Source organism: Prionailurus viverrinus, chromosome A1 (genome assembly GCF_022837055.1).
Source record: "Prionailurus viverrinus isolate Anna chromosome A1, UM_Priviv_1.0, whole genome shotgun sequence".
In the NCBI taxonomy this organism is placed as follows: Eukaryota; Metazoa; Chordata; class Mammalia; order Carnivora; family Felidae; genus Prionailurus; species Prionailurus viverrinus.
Window position 1 is genome coordinate 148881725 of NC_062561.1, and position 22326 is coordinate 148904050.

The following is a 22326-nucleotide window of genomic DNA, read 5'->3' on the forward strand; positions in this document are numbered from 1 at the left end:
CACACACACACACACACACACACAGAGACACACAGGAACACTATTCATCCATACAAAAGGAAAACCTTGTCATTCCTCAGAGCATGGATGGACCTGGGTATTAAGCTAAGTCAGACACAGAAAGACAATATAGTTTCATTCATATGTGGGTCTACAAAAACAAAAGCAAAAGAACAAACAAAACAAAACCAACCTCAGAGATACAGAAAACAGACTAGTGGTTATCGAAAGGCAAGAGAGTTGGAGAGTGGTGAAAAGTGTTAAGCGGGTCAAGAGCTACAAACTTCCATTTATAAATAAGTCATGCGATGAAATGGGTAACAGCAGCGAATTATATGGTAATGGATGGTAACTAGACTTATTGTGCTGATCACTTTGTAGTGTAAACACAGATAAAATTTATATGTTGTATAACTGAAACTCATACAATGTTATATACCAATTTTACCTTAGCAATATTTAAAAAATGTGCTTGTCTTATAAATATTATATAATCAAATTTGCTTTTTTATCTAGTTTGCCCACCACTGCCTCATAATCAAACAGCTTAATCCATTACATGTAATGCAGTTATTCAGCCAGATGGGTTTCTTTTACCAATTCTATGGCAGTATGTGCTGAAGAATAATTCTCTCAACTAGAATAATTCTCTCAGTTTAAAAACATTTAAAAATGTTTTTGCCTTATTTTCAAAGGAGAGTTTTGTGAGATATCAAACCCTAGCCAGACTTTTGGGTTTCTTCATTGCCTCAATAGTTTCTTTAATTAAAAATTTTTACCATTCTTTATTGTTTCTCTCACATAATATCTTTCTTTTACTTGGCCCTTAACATTCTTAACATTTACTGTTAGTTTTCAATAGTTTGCCTACAAAATTTCTAAATATTGCTTCCTTAGTATTTAGCCTGATTGAGGCTGAATCCATGAAACCTTCCTGAGTCCATGAGTTAATATTTTAGCCAAAATTGACAAATGTTCAACCAGCAGTACGTTAAACGTCTTTTTATATTCTCTCTTTTCTTTCTCTATGAGCTTGAATGACACAATTAGAATGCTTGATACTGTCCTACATTTCATTGAGGTTATGATCTTTTATTCATATTGTTTTTTCTTTATATTTTAGTTTACATAATTTCTGTTCTCTTTTTAAAGTTCACTTTTCCTTGTGCATTGCACCTTTGGTTCTAAGTGCCATGTAATAAATGCTTTATTTCAGAAACAGCATTTTTATTTCTAGAATTTCTTTTTGTTAGAGCTTTTTTACATTTTCCCTGATATTTGCCATATCTTTAACTGTAGCATACAATTATCCCATAAAATCTTCAGCAAATTCATCAATTTTTGTACAGACATTGTACTAATTCCAACATCTGGGTTATCTATGGTTCTACCTCTATGAATAGTTCTATCTCTTTATTATTAATTACATTTTCTATTTCATTTCCATTTCTATTGCTTTCTTTATTGTATACTGGTCATTGTTGCTCGAAGAATGTTGAAAATTTTCCAGCCAGGCAGTCATCTAATAAACGGATCGCTTTAGTTCACTAAATGCTTGTTTTTATTCTTTGTTAGGGAAAATGTTTTGATATCATCCTTAGAACTGGTGTTCAGATCTCATTTCTGAAACATGGTTAATATTTCTAAGGCCTATCAGACATTTTAATAGAAAGTCCAATGTATCCAATGGAAGAGAACTTGAATACTAAACTTGTATCTAATATAGTATTCAGTTGCTGAAATTTTCCATTTATTTACTTACTTATTTGTTTGTTTGTTTTGCCTTACAAGTGTTTTCTCTTAGGTTTCTTGGAGTCACAAACCTCACAGGAACACGTCAGTAGTCAACCAAGTACAGATGAGAGTTTGTATTCAGATGGGGGCTTCCCTCTTAGGAACACTGGATCCCTAAACTCTGACACCATAAGGCTGGAATTTACTACTTGAGTTATGTTCCCATCGTGTTTCAATGTCTTGGGTCTGCCATCAATGGAAAAAAGTCAATCAAATATAGATCTCATGAAATTTTTCCCTTCTTTCAAAGGCTGTATCTTAAGTTTCTTCCTGCTTTTCATCAACCTGTACTGCCTTCAGGTAGCATTTTTTCAAAAAAGAGTAAAAGTTTATCATTCTCATAAAAATATTTAGGATAAGTTACTCTACCAATACCAGAAGTAAAATATAGTATAAATGTTAATATCAAAAGAGTAAGACAAAATAATAAATTCCCATGTATCCATTATCAAGTTTTAGTAAATAGCAATCTTTTGGACAATCGTGTTCACCTATTCCCCTACCCACCATACACATATTTTTATTTTTATCTTTTTCTAGACCTTATTTAACAGAAAAATCTCAGAATAATGTCATTTAACCTGAAAATATTTAACATATATTTATGAATAACAGATGCTTTTTCTTTAAGGTAGACATATGATAAAAATATATTTGTTTCATTAATGCCTATTTATTTTTAAGAGAGAGAGAGAGAGAGAGAGAGAGAGAGAGAGAGAGAGCGCATGAGTGGGGGAGGGAGAGAGAGAGAGAGAGAGAGAGGGAGACACAGAATCCAAAACAGGCTCCAGATTCTGAGCTGTCAGCACAGAGCCCAACATGGGGCTTGAACTCACAAACCGTGAGATCATAACCTGAGCCAAAGTCAGATTCTTAACCGACTGAGCCACCCAGTCACCCCACCGTATAATAATAATAATAATAATAATAATAATATCTAAAAGTTATTTTAATATCATAAAACATTCAGTTCACATTGAAATTTGCTGAAATGTCTCAATAATTTTTGTAGCTTCTTTATTTGAATCAGAATCTAACAAGATCAAATTTGCATTAATTCGATTGATATGTCATTCAAGTAATTTTTAATCTATCCATTATTAACCTTTTCCCTTTTATATATATAATACTTAAGGTGGTTATTGAATAAACCGTGTGAATTGTGCTGTGGCTTTTAGTTTTCAAAATAACTATCAACTATCAGAGACAACCTGAACATCAAAATGCTCTTCATTTGTAAAAGCCAGGCTTCCAAAACACAGCAATAATTTGTAATTTTTATCCTTGGCTTTTTAAATCAGAACTAGATCTGGAAAACATAAAATATGAAGTTTTTATGCTGAACAATAATGTAGAAGAGAGTAACTGTTGACTGACATTAAGATTTTGGTTGATAAACTGGAACACAGGAAAGAGAAAACCCTAATATAAGTATTATATATTTTAAGAGAATGAAGAATTTATCTGAATATTATATCTAGGATTTTAACCAGAAAATCCATAAACTTATTTGGTATTTCATAAAAATATGGTGCATAGGTCATGAGTTTGAAGAAAATGTTTGAATTAACGAACAGAAGAAAAGCTCTATAGAGATTGTCATTGTATTAGAGAAGATTTTCCAAAAATTTCCCTGACTCTCCCAGCACCCATTTACTCAAAATGACTAAAAGCATGATGTTGGATACAAAAAGCAAGGGATTAAGATAAGAAATAAGCAAGGTATTCAGACGTCATGAAGAGGGGCCATGACAGGTGTTCGCTGATATCTGTCACAAAAGCTGATAAACTCAACTCAAAATATTATTTGAACAAGATATGCTGCAGGGATGCTCAGGAGGACAGAGGATGATACTGGATAAGATTCTATTTCCCCAAAGGCAGTGACTAACACTGCCATTCTGGCACTTTAAAGTATATGAATATAATAGGAAATGGGTGCAATCCTAAAAACAATGACTGGTAATCCTAAAACAAAGAAAAATTAACTGGCTTTCCCAGAACTCCTAAATCATTGGAAACAGTATCTCAAAAGCCAAGTGAATTTCAGTTACAGAGAAATAAAATGAATTACCTCACAGTACATGTAACTTTGTAATTGACAAAATAATAAAGCCCCAAACATACGATTAATATTATCAGAAAAATAAGTCTTGATTTGATTATGTCTAAAACTAATCATATTTAATGCCTGGAAAGTTTAATGTTAAAATAATTAGTTGGCATTGGGGCATCTGGGTGGCTCAGTCGGTTGAGTGTCTGACTTCAGCTCAGGTCATAGTATCACGGCTTGTGAGTTCGAACCCCATGTCAGGCTCTGTGCTGTGACAGCTCAGAGCCTGGAGCCTGCTTCTGACTCTGTGTCTCCTTCTCTCTCTGCCCCTGTCCCACTTGTGCTCTGTCTCTCTCTGTCCCTCAAAAATAAATAAATGTAAAAAAATAAAATAAAATAAAAAAACAGTTGGCATCTAAGCTTTCTAAATTCATATATGCATTTTCCACATGAGACTGAGATGAAAAATCTTTAATGCAAATAAATGAAATATCTAATATAATTCTGGTTGAGAAATCGAAACCTTGCAAGCAACTATACTATTTCCAGAAAAAAAGGAAACAATTTCTGCACTTACCCATAAACCTCTAGGGTTCAAATAAGAAGACATCTTCAGGAAATGTAAAATATCTAAACAAATTTTCCATTTTTCTTCTACACTCTTCCAATCAACCTGCTAACAAATAAATTATATAGCAGCTGAAAATAAGTTATAAACACACTGACCTCTTTTAAATGCATCCATATAATAGTTATTATTAATGACTACACATGATTAGCATGGCCACAGGTGACAAATCTCATGCTCTTTAACAATTCATTGCAAGCTTTGCATTTGTTTCTTCTGAATTATGCCAATATTCATTACAATGTCATTTGTTGAAATTCTGGAGTGTTTCTCTCTCTCTCTCTCTCTCTCTCTCTCTCTCTCTCTCTCTCTCGTCCAGTTGATCACCTCTAGATGTGTGTAGTCAAGGGAATAAAAGTTCTAAGAGAGACACTTAAAATGTGGCTTCTAGGTCAATGCTCCGACTAAAACTGTCTTCCTTGATTATAATCTAAGAACCAGATACAGAATATATTTCCAGCTTCAGGCTCCATAGCTTTATTGTAGGGGATTCTGAGTCTGGTTTTTATCATCAATGAAGATCGCTTCTGAGAAAATGGGGGAAAACTTTCACATTAGTTTTATGTTTCTTCTTTAAAAAGTTTCTTTAACTTCTTCAAGTAAGTTTAGTGAGTCCTGCAGAAGAGAAAAGCATTCTTTATGCTAACGATGTCTCTCTCGATTCTGATAAATGTAGACATATTTAAATTTAAGATTGATACATAATTCTGTGTTGGACTGGATATCCACTGTTAGATAAACAGTTCTGCTGACTATGTGTAATTTGATTCCAGTACAAAATCTGTGGAATACCAAAATAATGCAATTTTTTAAATTATAATTGGAATGTGTAAAATTATGTTCTCAATTCTCAGAACAATGATTGTCATATGAACAGATTTATGCAGTGCCATTTTCTGTTTCATTACAGTCTTTGTCATAAGAAGGATGTGGTAGAATATTAATGTCTCATACATTCAGTCAATTACAGGATTCTACTATACAGCTTTGACCTTTTCAATGTTCTGTGATTTGATTGGCTGCTCAATCCATTTTCCCCTTGCTTGCTGTTCCACTAACCTGTAGGGAAGATATAGAATGGGCAGCCAATTAAAGTGCAGAATATTGAAAAGGTCAAAACAGTACAATATGTTATCCGTACTCAGAATACATCAGAAACTAACCATATGTTGTAGTTGTTCTACAAGGAGAAGGAGAAGTGGGGTTGTAAGGGGAGAAAAAAGAGCAAAAAACAATTACTCTACATTTCAGTCGACAAATTACAAAAGCCTTATTTTTTTCTGAATATCTGTTATTTTCAAAATTAAAAAGTGGAAGTCCATTTCAAAAGTGAATAGAAAGTATAGTTGTTAACAGTTAATCAATTTCCTTGGAAAATGTTGAAGTATTTGTGCCTATACACCTGAAAAGACACAAAGAAAACATCCCTTCCTAGCACTCTTGATCTTTTTTTTTAATACTATGTAACTTTTAATTTGTTCCGATATTTCATTGGTTTAAATTATCATGGTTATATAATCCTTATTGAATAAAGAATAAGTAATATTATAGGACTGGCCACTTATTTTAAAAATTTAGTCACCTTCCTTTTTCAGACCTTTTCCACTGACAGAATATTAAATTCTAACCTTTAAAAGGATATGTAATTACCTATTATTGTGATGAAAACTCTGACTGTTGGTTTGTTATATCATGACAGCATTGCATTCCATGTCCATTTTTGTTACACAGCTCATGATTTCAATTATATTCATTCAGTGTCCCCAAGAAATAAACTAATTTCAAGTTGCTAATTATGACCTGGACTTATATATCTCACAACAAAAACAACAACTAGTACCAGCCAAAGAATCTACTTCCCCCTCCAGATTTTATTGTGCCTGTTTACCATCTTTATTCCAATTTTGTCTCTTTTTAGTCAATTTGTTTAGACTGTTTAAGCAAACACTACTCACTAGAATTTCATATTACACAGAGATGCAATTATTTCGCAGTACTTTAGAGGTTAACCTAATAATACCTGGTGTTGAACAAGTTTGACCACAATTTAACAGGAATGGCTTTATGCAGATATAAACTGAATATCTGTTGCAGCCAGATAAGTATTCAGAGAGAAACATTAATCTCATAAACTTTTAGTTTCTTTTATCCTTTTTTGTGGTTATCCTTTAAATTGTTTAGAACTTAAATGTTTACAATATATAGATACATCCTTCTCTCTATTTAACGAGTCTTTTCCTTAGTCTATGCTTTTCTTATTTTTTACTTATCTATCACACAATGAAGGGTATAACCATTCCAATACCACATTTTCACCATGTCTGAAAACTGCATTTAAGGACAAATAGTTCATTGCCAACTTTCAGAGACAATAAAAGTCAGGTACTATATTCAGAGCAATGTGGGAGAATCAAATTATTTTATTTTTTATTTTAAAAATTTTTTAATGTTTATTTATTTTTGAGAGGGAGTGACAGAGCGTGAGCAAGGGAGGGGCAGAGAAAGAGGGAGACACAGAACCCAAAGCATGTTCCAGGCTCTCAGAACCCAACATGGGGTTCGAACTCACAAACTGCAAGATCATGACCTGAGTGGAAGTCAGACACTTAATGGAATGAGCCACCCAGGTGCCCCACAAATTGATAACTTTTAAACAGCAGCATTTGGATTAAATTTCTCTGCATGCATTTATATTTCTAAGGAGTATGGCTAAGGATTCAGAGGGAGGACAGAATACTAAGCAATAAATAAATGTATGTTCTTCTGCCACCTACATTGCCAAGATATTATCAGATGTGAAATACTGTGTTTCAAGAGAGAACATTGGAAAATGGAGTTAAGAGGGGAAACATCAGTTGAAGAACATTATGAATTGAATACTGGAGCAATGACAGATGTAATGAAAGAGGGAAAAAATGGGTTATGTACAGAAACTAAAACATGCAAAGGTGAGATACAGCAAGGCCAATAATTAAAGCAACAGTAAGGGTAGTAGGGAATAATTGTGGGAATAGCAAAGACTAAGCAATTCAAGAGTGCTAGATTCATGTGCCAGAAGAGAAAGCCTGGCATCCATTATATAATTAAGAAGGATCAGAGCACGATATAATTACCAGTGTGAGGTTAGTTTGGTCATATATGTATGAAGTAAACAGTATTTTACCTAGTCTGACAAAGGTAAGATTGAAGAGGCATTCACAAAGTGGATATTGAGGCTTTAAAGAATACACAATTTGAATTAGATTAAAACTGGAATCATAAAAATGGATGACGAAGAAAATATGGCAGTAATGACATAAACTGGAATGGAAGCGTAAAGGTAAAAGGACTTCATTCAAAACTGATGTGTTAACAATTCTTGGCACTCTAGTATTGAGAACTGTTTGGCAAAACCTGCTTCATCATTCATTCATTCATTAATTCATTCATTCAGAAATTAAGTGGTTGAAGCCCTTCTAGGTGCTAAACAATGCTACACAGTTCACTGGCCAATGGAGAGATGAAGGAAAACATTAGGGAAAGGGCATTATGAACTCTATCTCTAGTTTCCTGAGAGTTCTCTAGTTCTCCAGTTCTCATGGAGTTTACCTTCTAGTGGGGGAAAATGACATCGAACAGCCACTGGGGGAAATACATATATAATGCCAACAAAAGGCAGTATTAAGAAGAAAAATGAGAGCAAGGGGTAGACTGGGGGTGGGTGGGGAGGAACATTATTTTAGATTAAGTGATCAAAAAAAAAAGTTCTCCAAAGCACTGCTATTCTAACAGACATAAGAAATATATAGCATATCAGTAACATGAAGATCAGGAGTAAGACTCCAGGCAAAGAGAAAAGCAAACAGAATGGCCTTGAACCAGAATGAGTTTGGTGTGATAAAGAAACAGCCAGAGTTTATAAGATGAGCATTAAGAAGGATGAATATTGGATACTATGGAAAATTAATATGAAATTATTTGTTTTGTTTTTGTTTTAATTTTTTTTAATGTTTTTTATTTATTTTTGAGACAGAGAGAGACAGAGCATGAACAGGGGAGGGGCAGAGAGAGAGAGGAAGACACAGAATCGGAAGCAGGCTCCAGGCCCAGAGCCGGATGCGGGGCTCGAACTGACAGACCGCGAGATCGTGACCTGAGCTGAAGTCGGATGCCCAACCGACTGAGCCACCCAGGCGCCCCAGAAATTATTTGATTTGTGATAAAATAATTTATACTAAAATTTACATACCAAAATGCAAGTGTTAAATCATTCCTAACATATTTTTGTAGCATTATTAATTCTATAAACATTGCCTTACCAACATTTTCCCTAAGGGGAATATATTTTTTGGTTCTTCCTAAAGTATTTAGGTGCTTAATATTCTTTTTAGTTTGTTGAAACTAGAAATAAATGTTTGTCAGTGATCTGGGAAAGTCTAATTATGGAGCTTCTACAGTCCTGATGGAACAGGAAAGCTACTGTTATTTCCTCTGAAATTTTAGAGAGCTTCTTACCACTTAACAGCATTCACCACAAAGGTGGTATGGTGTGGTAGTAAAAAATTATTTGGGATTCAGGATTAAAGAACTTGGTTTCAAATGTTGGAAATCTTATTAGTTGCATGACCTTACTTAAAATACTAAATAATTTGAAGCCTCAGTTTTTGAAACTGACTTAAGGAACTATTGTCAAATTTGTCCCTTACAGACTGGTACAGAGAGGGAGGGGCCGGCACGGTAGAGAAGTAGGGGGATCCATACTTCCCATTCTCTCAAACAAATAAGTGCAGAAGCCAAAGGACTTTGAACACCAGAGCCTGGGAGGAAAAGAGAATGAATCTACTAGGAAGAAAAGGGGTCATCTGGAAAAAAGACAGGTGGACAACTGAACTAGGGGAGATAAAGAAAGGCCTTGTGGGCACTGAAGGGAGGCACCCCCTTCTGCGGAGAGACAAAGGTAAGAGAAAGAGCATCTAGGGAAGTGCAGGACCATTTATGGACAGGAGAAAGACCTTGGACTGAGAATGAGAGGGATCCGATCTCTAACTGTGAGGCATTCTTTGGCCTGAGGCCGGTTCCCTGTTTGCAAGTGTGGGGAGGAGGGGAGCCAAGGGCCTTGGAGGAGGGGAGCCAGGGGCCTGGGTGTGATGGTAGGTCAAGGGCTCAGTTTGCAGTTGGAGAAAGTGGTTTCCTCCCTGGAGGGCTGCCTGATAGTATAAAACCTGCCTGTTTCTGCCACCACCGGGCTCAATGGCTGGGCCTAGGTCCCAGTCTGCAAAAGGAGGAGTGGCCCCCTCCCTGGAGTGCTGTGGAAAAAGACAAGGCCTGCCTGTGACCGCCACCCCAAGGGCTAGGGGGAGGGCGGTAGCTCTCAGTCCCCAGTAGGAGAAGGTCATCCTCCCTGAAGTGCTGAGGTACAGACAAAGCCAGCTGAGATGACATATTGGCTGCTTTGAGAGGAGCTTCCCCAGTGTCAGAGTTCAAGGAGCAGACTTTGAATCCTAGTCAAGGCAGGGTCAGGGGAGTTGGAGCAGTGAGGAGGACTGCCCCATCTGCACCAAAGGCACACTGAGGACAGCTCAAACGGAGTCGACAGCCTCTGGGTCCATGGAGAAGAGACTGGGGGATCGCCATCTCCTCCCCTGCCCGGACACCAACCACCACGACCAAGGCAGGGCCTCAGGGATCAGTCCTAGGGCCCATAGTGCAGGTGGGTCCAGACTACACCAAACCACACCCCTTTGCAATGGGTAACTGAATATCCACCAGAGCAGCACAGACCCTGCAGAATAGAAAGGGAAGGAAAACTTCCAGACTCATTCTATGAAGCTAGCATTACTTTGATTCCCAAACCAGACAGAGACCCAGCAAAAAAAGAGAGAACTATAGTCCAATATCCCTGATGAATATGGATGCAAAAAGTCTCAACAAGATACTAGTGAATCTAATTCAACAGCATATAAAAAGAATTATTCACTATGATCAACTGGGATTCATTCCTGGGCTGCAGGGCTGGTTCAATACTCGCAAATCAATCAATGTGATACATCACATTAATAAAAGAAAAGATAAGAACCATATGATCCTGTCAATCAATGCAGAAGAAGAATTTGACAAAATACAGCATCCTTTCTTAATAAAGACCCTCGAGAAAGTCAGGAAAGAAGGAAGATATTTAAACATCATAAAAGTCATTTATGAAAAGCCCACAGCTAACATCATCCTCAAATGGGGAAAAACTGAGAGCTTTTTCCCTGAGATCAGGAACACGAAAGGGATGTCCACTCTCACCGCTGGTGTTTAACATAGTGTTGGAAGTTCTAGCAACAGCAATCAGACAACAAAAGGAAATCAAAGGCATCAAAATTGGCAAAGATGAAGTCAAGCTTTTACTTTTTGCAGATGACATGATATTATACATGGAAAACCCGATAGACTCCACCAAAAGTCTGCTAGCACTGATACATGAATTCAGCAAAGTCTCAGGTATAAAATTAATGAACAGAATCAGTTGCATTTTTATACACCAAAAATGAAGCAACAGAAAGACAAACTGATCCCTTTCACAATTGCACCAAGAATCATAAAATACCTAGGAATAAATCTAACCAAAGAAGTAAAAGATCTGTATGTTGAAAACTACAGAAAGCTTAAGAAGAAAATTGAAGATACAAAGTAATGGAAAAACATTCTATGCTCATGGATTGGAAGAATAAATATTGTTAAAATGTCAATACTACCCAAAGCAATGTACACATTTAAGGCAATCCCAATCAAAATTGCACCAGCATTCTTCTTGAAGCAAGAACAAGCAATCCTAAAATTTGTATGGAACCACAAAAAACCTCAAACAGCCAAAGTAATATTGAAGAAGAAAACCAAAGCAGGAAGCATCAGAATCCCAGACTTTAGCCTCTACTACAAAGCTGTAATCATCAAGACAGTATAGCACTGGCACAAAAACAGACACAGAGACCAATGGAATAGAGAGTACAGAATTGGACCCATGAAAGTATGGCCAACTAATCTTTGACAAAGCAGGAAAGAATATTGGAAAACAGACAGTCTCTTTAACAAATGGTGCTGGGAAAACTGGACAGCAACATTCAGAAGAATGAAACTAGACCATTTCCTTACACCATTCACAAAAATAAACTCAAAATGGATGAAGGACCTGAACGCGAGACATGAAACCATCAAAACCCTAGAGGAGAAAGCAGGAAAAAACCTCTCTGACCTCAGCCGTAGCAATTTCTTACTTGACACATCTCCAAAGTCAAGGGAATTAAAAGCAAAAATGAACTATTGGGACCTCATGAAGATGAAAAGCTTCTGCAGTGCAAAGGAAACAATCAACAAAACTAAAAGGCAACTGATGGAATGGGAAAAGATATTTCCAAATGATATATTGGATAAAGGGCTAGTATCCAAAATCTATAACAAACTTACCAAACTCCACACCCAAAAACCAAATAATCCAGTGAAGAAATGGGCAGAAGACATGAATCGACACTTCTCTAAAGAAGACATCCAGATGGCCAACAGACACATGAGAAGATGCTCAATGTCACTCCTCATCAGGGAAATACAAAACAAAACTACACTGAGATACCACCTCACGCTGGTCACAGTGGCTAAAAATGAACAAATCATGAGACGATAGATGCTGGTGAGGATGTGGAGAAACGGGAACCCTCTTGCACTGTTGGTGGGAATGCAAACTGGTACAGCTGCTCTGGAAACCAGTGTGGAGGTTCCTCAAAAAATTAAAAATAGATCTACCCTATGACTGAGCAATAGCATTGCTAAGAATTTACCTAAGCGTTACAGGAGTGTTGATGCATAGGGGCACTTGTATCCCAATGTGTATAGCAGCACTTTCAAAAATAGCCAAACTATGGAAAGAGCCTAAATGCCCATCAACTGACGAATGGATAAAGAAGATGTGGCTTATATATATAATGGAATACTACTTGGCAATGAGAAAGAATGAAATCTGGCCATTTGAAGCAACATGGATGAAACTGGAGAGTAGTATGCTAAGTGAAATAAGTCAGGAGAGAAAGAGAGATACCATATGTTTTCACTCATATGTGGATCCTGAGAAACTTAACAGAAGACCATGGGGGAGGGGAAGGGGGATAGAAAAAGTTACTGAGAGGGAAGGAGGCAAACTATAAGAGACTCTTAAGTACTGAGAACAAACTGATGGGAGTTGGGGGAGAGGGGAAAGTGGGCGATGGGCACTGAGGAGGGCACCTGTTGGGATGAGCACCAGGTGTTGTATGGAAACCAATTAGACAATAAATTATATATATAAAAATAACAAATATAGATTTTTGGCAAAATGGTTATGTGGTTGTAGTAGTTATTTACGAGTCATTCTCTCAATTTTATGTATAAGAAATGGCTTTTGATAAACTTTTTTGGAAAGTTTATTAGTTTTATAGGACTAATATAAAATATATATTTGTACTACCTTTTCTGCAGTTATTAGGGTAGATTTACTGAAAGAAAAGCTACATCTTTTACCTTTTAAGTTTTTATTTTTAGTTAAGATACTTACTTGACCACTTACTTATTACACCACTCATGCTATTATGTAAGATTATTTAAGCCTATTATCAACGAAAGCATTGACTAAGTTTTGTTTTGTTTTGTGTTTTTGTTTGCTTTGTTTTTCACCTAATTGCAATTTTAACATTGGATTTAAGTATAGTTTAAGAAAGTAAGAACATTACATAGAAGAGATCTAAAACAACAAAGAACACAGAAGAATGGGGTTTTTGGCAACAGGACTTCAAAATGGGAGTTTGGAAAGCAATGGGATTATGTAGATGGTGAAAAGGAACAGAGGAAATTATAGGCCAGAATTATTTCCAGAAGAATTGGCTATTCTATTACAAGTAGGCTTTCTTAGTGGAAATGTAGAAATGTTCTAGAATCAAAGTTGAAAATACTAAATGCGTCTGTGAGAAGTGAAACACTTAAAATAGAAATTAATTGAGGGGCACCTTGTCGGCTCAGTCAGTGAAGCGACTGACTCTGGTTCAGTTCATGACCTTGTGGTTTGTGAGTTTGAGCCCCACGTCAGGCTCTGCACTGACAGCTCAGAGCCTGGAGCCTGCGTTGAATTCTGGGTCTCTCTTTCTCTCTGTCCCTCCCTTGCTCAGGGACTCTGTTTCTCTCTTTCTGTCTCTCAAAAATAAATATTTAAAAGGAAAAGGAAGAGAGTATTTTTTTAAAAATAATAAAAATTTACAGATATAAAGAAAATCATTGGTTGGTAGAGTCTACCAACTCTCTCTAGTAAAAAAAAAAAAAAAGACATTCAAGACATCTTTCTCAAAGTTCAAAGTACCGAAAAAAAACCATACATTACAAAAATTTCCAATGATTAGGAGAAAGTCAGCCAACAAAGAAATGACTATTAGAAGAGAAATACTAAGAATATCAGAACGCATAAAGGCAAAGAAGCATTGCCTTCCAATAAAAAAAATAGAATTCTCTACCCACAATAAAATGTGAGAGATATGGAAATATTTTCAGATACTTGGTATGTGATAGTATATGGAAGTATTAATTTATGCACTTGTCTTTTCTACACTTCCTAGGAAGTAATTTTTCCACTAGTAAGCCAGAGGCACTCACAATGCCACAGGAAAATTTATAACTGCATTACAGAGAAGAATGTGCAAATATGATATATATATATAAATGTTTTTATATATGTTTTTATAAATGTTTTCTCAAGGTTTAAATTAACATCGTTTTTGTTACTAGAGACTTGAGTATATATTCATACTCTTGAATTCATCTGAATCCCCTATTTTTCTATTCAGAAGAATTTTTACAAATAAAAATTAAGAAGATTTGTACAAATGCTAGTTTATTCTAGGTATTAATCCCTTTCTGTTATTGAACATAAAAATCCCCCTAATTGAAAAATATATACCTGTATATCTTCTTCTAATAATTTAACAGTATTGTTATAACCTTTAGATCTTTAACCACATGGACTTTACCTTTGTATATTGCATTGTAAAGGTATCAAACTATAATTTTTAATATATATTGAGCCAATTTTCCATTAATATCACATAATATTTTATGTGGTGTCACATTTATTATAATGTTCCTATATGAAACTTTGGTTTGTTTCTATTTTTTTATGACCATGCTTTTGAAATATGCTTAAATGTTTGGTAAATTAAGTCTTTCTGTAGGAAAGATAGTCTTTGCAGTTATTATAAAATTTCATTACCAATTCATCTATTTTCAAAGTTAATTTTAGAATCTATTTGTCAAACTCCTCAAAGAATATGAGTAGAAATTTGTTGAATTCCATTGATTTATGGTTTAATGTGAAAAATTAATGTTACATTATTTCAGTTGATACATGTCACATATTTTATTAGTTTGCGTGTTACTTTTAAATGTTTAATGTGTGGTACAAATTTGATGTCTTATTTTGGGTAATATTCACTAGTTTATATATACATTAAATAAAGTAGGATATGATTTTATAGTCTTTGTAAATATACATTTTTTCTATTGATACCTAAACACATGAATGTAACCGGTAATTTCTGTCAAGATCCTAGAGCACAGAATATGCAGGTAATTAGAAAAATATGCTTCACATTATATAGACCCATAGAGCAATCTGCTGACAGAATTAATAAGGAAAGGCAGGTAGCTTCAAGAATTTAAAAATTTATTAAATGGCTAATAACAGTTATTTTGTCAAACCTTTCCAAACATATCCTAATTATCAGTGAAAAATATGTTGTATAAAATGCAAACATTTTCTTTCTTACAGTGTAATTTTTGTAATAAATAATACCTAGTTTCCACAAATCTATGTTAATGCTGACTTTGCTGACATGGATTAAGCCATTTATTTTGCCTTTTCTGGAATAGTTTTATCACTGAGTTTATTTTTTATAACTTAATTATTTTGAGAGAGACAGAGAGAGAGAGGAGAGGAGAGGAGAGGAGAGGAGAGGAGAGGAGAGGAGAGGAGACAGTGAGGGAGAAAAAGAATCCCAAGTAGGCTCCACACTGAAAGTGTAGACCTAGGGCTCAAACTCAAGAACCTTGAGGTCATGGCTTGAGCCAAAATCAAGAGTCAACCAACTAAGCCATTCAATCTCAGTGATTTACTTTTTTTTTTTTTTTTAACAACTTGATAGAATGTCTCACTGGAATAAAATGTCATGATTACCTCAGAGATAATCATTGACCAAAAAAAGAAAAAAAAAAAAAAGAGAGAGAGAGAGAGAGAGAGAGACAAAAGCATCTAGATGTTGCCTTGCAGATTTTTAATAGCTATCATCCAGAAAGTTTAAAACAACTGCTTTTTCTGTTATGGCATTAACTTCTACAGGAACAATGTTATTATTCATTATATTGAGCTAAATGAACTATGACTGCACGTTAATACAATTTAATTGCAAAATATTCAGAAGAGGAATCTAACACATGTTTTGAACTCCCTCTGAGGTTGACTCTCACTATAATAGACAAGTTGGAGTTATGGAGCATGGGATTGGTATGTTTCCATCTTATGGAATGCAGTTAGCTACATGAAATGGCTACAATTGTGTCTGTTTTTTAGCTATCAATTTGTTTGATCATGTATATTCTTCTATATTGGTTCTTTAGGGTCCTTTCCTTCCTTCCTTCCTTCTTTCCTTCCTTCCTTCCTTCCTTCCTCCTCTCCTCTCCTTTTTTTTTTTCAGTGACAATATATTTGCTCCATCATGTATTCTTTACCTTCACTCATGTTCAATGTAGGCAACAAAATGCAAACCATCCATTTGCTTTTATATGATGCTTGGCTGTCTTTGTACCTATCCAATACTTATTTATCTCCACAGCCAAACTATAGTTTGAAGGAAAGTTGTGTATTTTCTATAATATATTAAGGAGACTAAAGGTGGGTTAAAATAGCCTTTGTGAAGGAACTTAGCTTTGTTTTCTTTTCTGAGGCTTTATTGAATGTTGTCTTCAAAGGTGGGTGGGCAGTGAACCACATTCTGATGAAGTGATTCACCTTCGATGAAGCTCATCCCCTGATTCTATATGAGGCATTGTAATTTTTTTTTTAATCAGAGTGAGCTATCGCTATTTGTCTACTGTTCCTGTCTCACATATCTTTACCTCAAAGTTATATGGCTTCCCTCAAGTGGAAAAAAAAAAAAGAAACAAACAACCAAAAGAAAAAAAAAACCCAAAACCCTTAGCCTTCTACTCTCCATATTTGGAGTTATTACTGAACATTTTCAAAATATTGTCCACTCACATTGCATTTAGTTGTCATGGTCTCCTTAGTCTCCTCCAACTATGACAGTTTCTCAGTCATTCCTTGTCTTTCATGACCGAAGAGTAGTGAACAGTTATTTTGCAAAATTTTTCTATGTAGGTTTGTTTGGTGTTTTACATTATTAGCATGATGTTATGTATTTTGGGGAAAATATCACAGAGGTGATATGCCCTCACTGTATAATATCAGGAGGCACATAGTACCAACATGATTTATTATTGGTAATGTTAATCTTGGTCACTTGACTAAACTGGTGTTTATCAGGTTTCTCTATGGCAAAATTTCTACTTTTTCCTTTCGTAATTATTAAATATTTTGGGAGACTTTGAAACTATGTAATAGTTTGATACTGCTTAAACTTTCATCCACTAATTTTAACATCTATTGGTGGGCATTATCTGTGGCAATAATTATGCTTGTGTTTTAATAATGATTTTGTAATTATTGATTTTATATTATAATTGGAATGCTTCTATAAGGAAATGTTCTTTTATTTAATTTATTATTTGTTTATAGCAGTATGGACACATGAATATTTCTTATGTTTTTTGAGTTATAGTCCAATACTAATACTTGTGTGTGTGTGTGTGTGTGTGTGTGTGTGCGGCCAGTGGCCAATGGGCAGTCTTTCAGGTTGTCTATGGTGCCCTAGAGATAAAGATCCATCCTATTTTCCATGCTTTTTTTCATCTTTTCAGTATTCAAAAATTCTGGAATAATTCTTTACCACTTTCAGCTTTTAAACGGTCAAATCTCCATCTTCCTGACAAAGACTCTGGTATAGATCCATGAAAATGGGGATGGAAGAAAGGAACACTGGGGCTGCCATTTCAAAAGATACCGTACCCATACAACCACAGAAAGAGAAATCACACTTGACATATTAATTATAGTTATTCTAAATTCCCTGACAGTATTCTCCCTCAGTCTAGTTTTGATGGTTGCCTAATCTCTTGTGAATGTATTCTTTGTTGCTGTTTTATATGCCCTGAAATGTATTTGCTGAAATCCAATCATTTTGTATAGAATAGTAGAAATTGATAGTTTGTTTTTTTGGTTTTGTTTAATTTAGTTTTTGTTTTTTTATTCTGGGAAATGGAAATGCTTTCCTAGGCATTTAGTGGATGGAGATGTTTAAGTGAATCTACTTAGGGTTTGGTCTGGGTTTATATTTGATGTTGTCATTGTTACAGGAATCTTTTGTTTTAGGGTATGATTCGGTTTATCAGAGCAATGAGTGTTTGCTTCTGATCTTTATATTGTATTTGTATCTGACTTGATTTTGTATTGTATTACATCTCTTTGATTGCTCTTGTTCTTTTCACAGTTTTCTACTGTTACTTGTTATAAAAAGCACATTATCTTGGTGATCAGTGGTAGAGGGGAGGGGGCTTTTTCTGTTGCTCTGATTAATCCTGAATCTTAGGTATGCATGGGTCTCAGGTCTTAGGAGTATGGCCTTTTTGCTTCTCCTATTCCTTTCCCAACTATAATTGGGGCCAAATATATTATCTTACACTTCTCTAGGAGTAAGGTTTAATTTTTCCCTCCCTTTTCTTTACTCAGATGCAATGAATTTTTACAAATAATCCAAGGAGAGCACTGCTCATTTCCCTTTTGTCCACAGTTTAAGACTCTTGATTGGGAGCAAACATAAGATTAGGTAGAACTTCTTGCACGTTCTATAAGACTTCTATTCCTGCCCATTAGATGCTTACTTTTTAACATTTTTTATGTTTTTATTGATTTTTTTTAATATATGAAATTTATTGTCAAATTGGTTTCCATACAACATTCAGTGCTCATCCCAACAGGTGCCCTCCTTAATGCCCATCACCCACCCTGCCCTCCTTCTCACCCCCCATCAGCCCTCAGTTTCTTCTCAGTTTTTAAGAGTCTCTTATGCTTTGGCTTTTCCCAAGCTAACCTCTTTTTTTTCCCCCTGCCCCTCCCTCATGGGTTCCTGTTAAGTTTCTCAGGAAAAGTATGCATGGTATGATTTCAATTCTTGTATACTTATGAAGGGCTGTTTTTGACCCATAATGTGATCTATCTTGGAGAATGGTCCATGTGCACTTGAGAAGAAAGTATATTCTGTTGCTTTGGGATGCAGAGTTCTAAATATATCTGTCAAGTCCATCTGATCCAATGTATCATTCAGGGCTCTTGTTTCTTTATTGACCGTGTGTCTAGATGATCTATTCATTTCTGTAAGTGGGGTGTTAAAAGTCCCCTGCAATTACCACATTCTTATCAATAAGGTTGCTTATGTTTGTGAGTAATTGCTTTATATATTTGGGGGCTCCCGTATTTGGCATATAGACATTTATAATTGTTAGCTCTTCCTGATGGATAGACCCTGTAACTATTATATAATGCCCTTCTTCATCTCTTGTTACAGCCTTTAATTTAAAGTCTAGTTTGTCTGAGATAAGTATGGCTACTCCAGCTCTTTTCTGACTTACAGTAGCATGATAAATAGTTCTCCATCCCCTCACTTTCAATCTGAAGGTGTCCTCAGGTCTAAAATGAGTCTCTTGTAGACAGCAAATAGATGGGTCTTGTTTTTTTTATCCATTCTGATACCCTATGTCTTTTGGTTGGCACATTTAATCCATTTACATTGTTATTATAGAAAGATATGGGTTTAGAGTCATTGTGATGTCCGTAGGTTTCATGCTTGTAGTAATGTCTCTGGTACTTTGTCTCACAGGGTCCCCCTTAGGATCTCTTGTAGGGCTGGTTTAGTGGTGACAAATTCCTTCAGTTTTTGTTTGTTTGGGAAGACCTTTATCTCTCCTTCTATTCTAAATGACAGATTTGCTGGATAAAGGATTCTCGGCTGCATATTTTTTCTGTTCATCACATTGAAGATCTCCTGCCATTCCTTTCTGGCCTACCAAGTTCGAGAAGAGAGATCGGTCACTAGTCTTATAGGTCTCCCTTTATATGTTAGAGCACGTTTATCCCTCGCTGCTCTCAGAATTTTCTCTTTATCCTTGTATTTTGCCAGTTTCACTATGATATGTCGTGCAGAAGATCGATTCAAGTTACGTCTGAAGGGAGTTGTCTGTGCCTCTTGGATTTCAATGCCTTTTTCCTTCCCCAGATCAGGGAAGTTCTCAGATATTATTTCTTCAAGTATACTTTCAGCACCTTTCCCTCTCTCTTCCTCCTCTGGGATACCAATTATGAGTATATTATTTCTTTTTAGTGCATCACTTAGTTCTGTAATTTTCCCCTCATACTTACTCCTGGATTTTTTATCTTTTTCTCAGCTTCCTCTTTTTCCATAATTTTATCTTCTAGTTCACCTATTCTCTCCTCTGCCTCTTCAATCCAAGCTGTGGTTGTCTCCATTTTATTTTGCATGTCGTTTATAGCATTTTTTAGCTCCTCCTGGCTGTTCCTTAGTCCCTTGATCTCCATAGCAATAGATTCTCTGCTGTCCTGTATACTGTTTTCAAGCCCAGCGATTAATTTTATGACTATTATTCTAAATTCACTTTCTGTTATATTGTTTAAATCCTTTTTGATCAGTTCATTAGCTGTTGTTATTTCCTGGAGATTCTTTTAAGGGGAATTCTTCCGTTTGCTCATTTTGGATAGTCCCTGGAGTGGTATGGAACTGCGGGGCACTTCCCCTGTGTTGTCTTGAATAACTTGCACTGGTGTGCGGGGCCACAGTCAGACCTGATGTCTGCCCCCAGCCCACCGCTGGGGCCACAGTCAGACTGGTGTGTGCCTTCTCTTCCCCTCTCCTAGGGGCGGGATTCACTGTGGGGTGGCGTGGCCGTCTGGGCTACTTGCACACTGCAAGGCTTGTGGTGATGGGGATCTGGCGTATTAGCTGGGGTGGGTAGGCAAGGTGCACGGGGGCGGGAGGGGCAGGCTCAGCTCACTTTTCCCTTGGTGATCCGCTTCAGGAGGGGCCCTGCAGCACCTGGAGTGAGTCAGACCTGCTGCCAGAGGGATGGATCCACAGAAGCACAGCCTTGGGTGTTTGCACAGTGCAAGCAAGTTCCCTGACAGGAACTGGTTCCCTTTGGGGTTTTGGCTGGGGGATGGGCGAGGGAGATGGCACTGGCAAGCACCTTTGTTCCCCGCCATGCTGAACTGAGCTCTATCGTCCAGAGCTCAACAACTCTCCCTCCCGTTGTCCTCCAGGCCTCCTACTCTCCGAGCAGAGCTGTTAGCTTATAACCTTCCAGATGTTAAGTACCGCTCGCTGTCCCAACACACTCTGTCCGGTCCCTCCGCTTTTGCCAGCCAGACTCAGGGGCTCTGCTTTGCCAGTGGGCCACCCCTCCGCCCCGGCTCCCTCCCGCCAGTCTGTGTAGCTCGCACTGCCTCTCCGCCCTTCCTACCCTCTTCCATGGGCCTCTCCTCTAAGCTTGGCTCCAGAGAATCCATTCTGCTAGTCTTCTGGTGGTTTTCTGGGTTATTTAGGGTGGTGTGGGTGGAATATAAGTGATCAGCAGGACGCGGTGAGCCCAGCGTCCTCCTACGCCGCCATCTTCCTGAAAAAATTTTAACATTTTTTAAATGTTTATTTTTGAGAGAGAAGGAGAGACAAAGCACAAGTGGGGGAGGGGCAGAGAGAGAAAGAGAGACGCAGAATCTGCAACAGGCTCCAGGCTCTGAGCTGTAAGCACAGAGCCTGACTCAGGCGGGGCTCAGACTCAAGAAGCTTGAGGTCATGAACTAAGCCAAAGTCCACTCTTAACCAATTGAGCCACTCATGTGCCCCAGGAAATGCTTATTTCTTAAGGTTCTTTTAGATCTTCTCTGTGAGTGGTTAGTGGAGTCTGTGGAGAAAGAACCTCCAAGATAATACAGACTCCCACAGTTTATTAGACTCATAAAGATTTCATGATGCCCTACTAACGCATACTTGGTCTTGGATCATTCATCAATTATTGTAGCTCAACTTTTCATACTGCTATGTAGTTGGGTCTACCCTTAAGCAAGCACTTCTCACATCTCTCTCTGACAGTACCATCTCTCAATACATTTTTGGTCAGTACATTGCTGTGCAACTTCAGTGATCCAGTGGGATTTTAAAAAAGTAATTTTCATTATGAAGGTGAGGCAAGAGTGCTACCTATCTTGATATCCCAAGGTGGCAGCTGGAAATGCTGTGCTGGAATTTTGTGGTACTAGGAACTATTAGGCTTTGTTGCCATCCCGTGTTCCCCCTTAATCTGGTTGGCTAAAGCTAATTAATACTCATGGTTATTGACACGACACATGAAATATTTGAATTTTATGGTGGAAACTGAGTAAGATAGTAATAAAGAAAAGCTCAAAATATGATCTATATTGTTCTTGAAGACTAAAATTCAGGAAATAAAATGTATATTGCTTTTTGCAACACTGCTTGGTGCTTTTTCAAATGTAATGGGTGTGTATACAATTAAATGCTAATTTTTAATAAAGATCTATTATGCTCTTTAACCATGCTGAATAATGGTGATCCCTCCCCCATACACACACATACAAAGATATATAATATCTTACTAAGAACTGGCTCTTACAATTCAA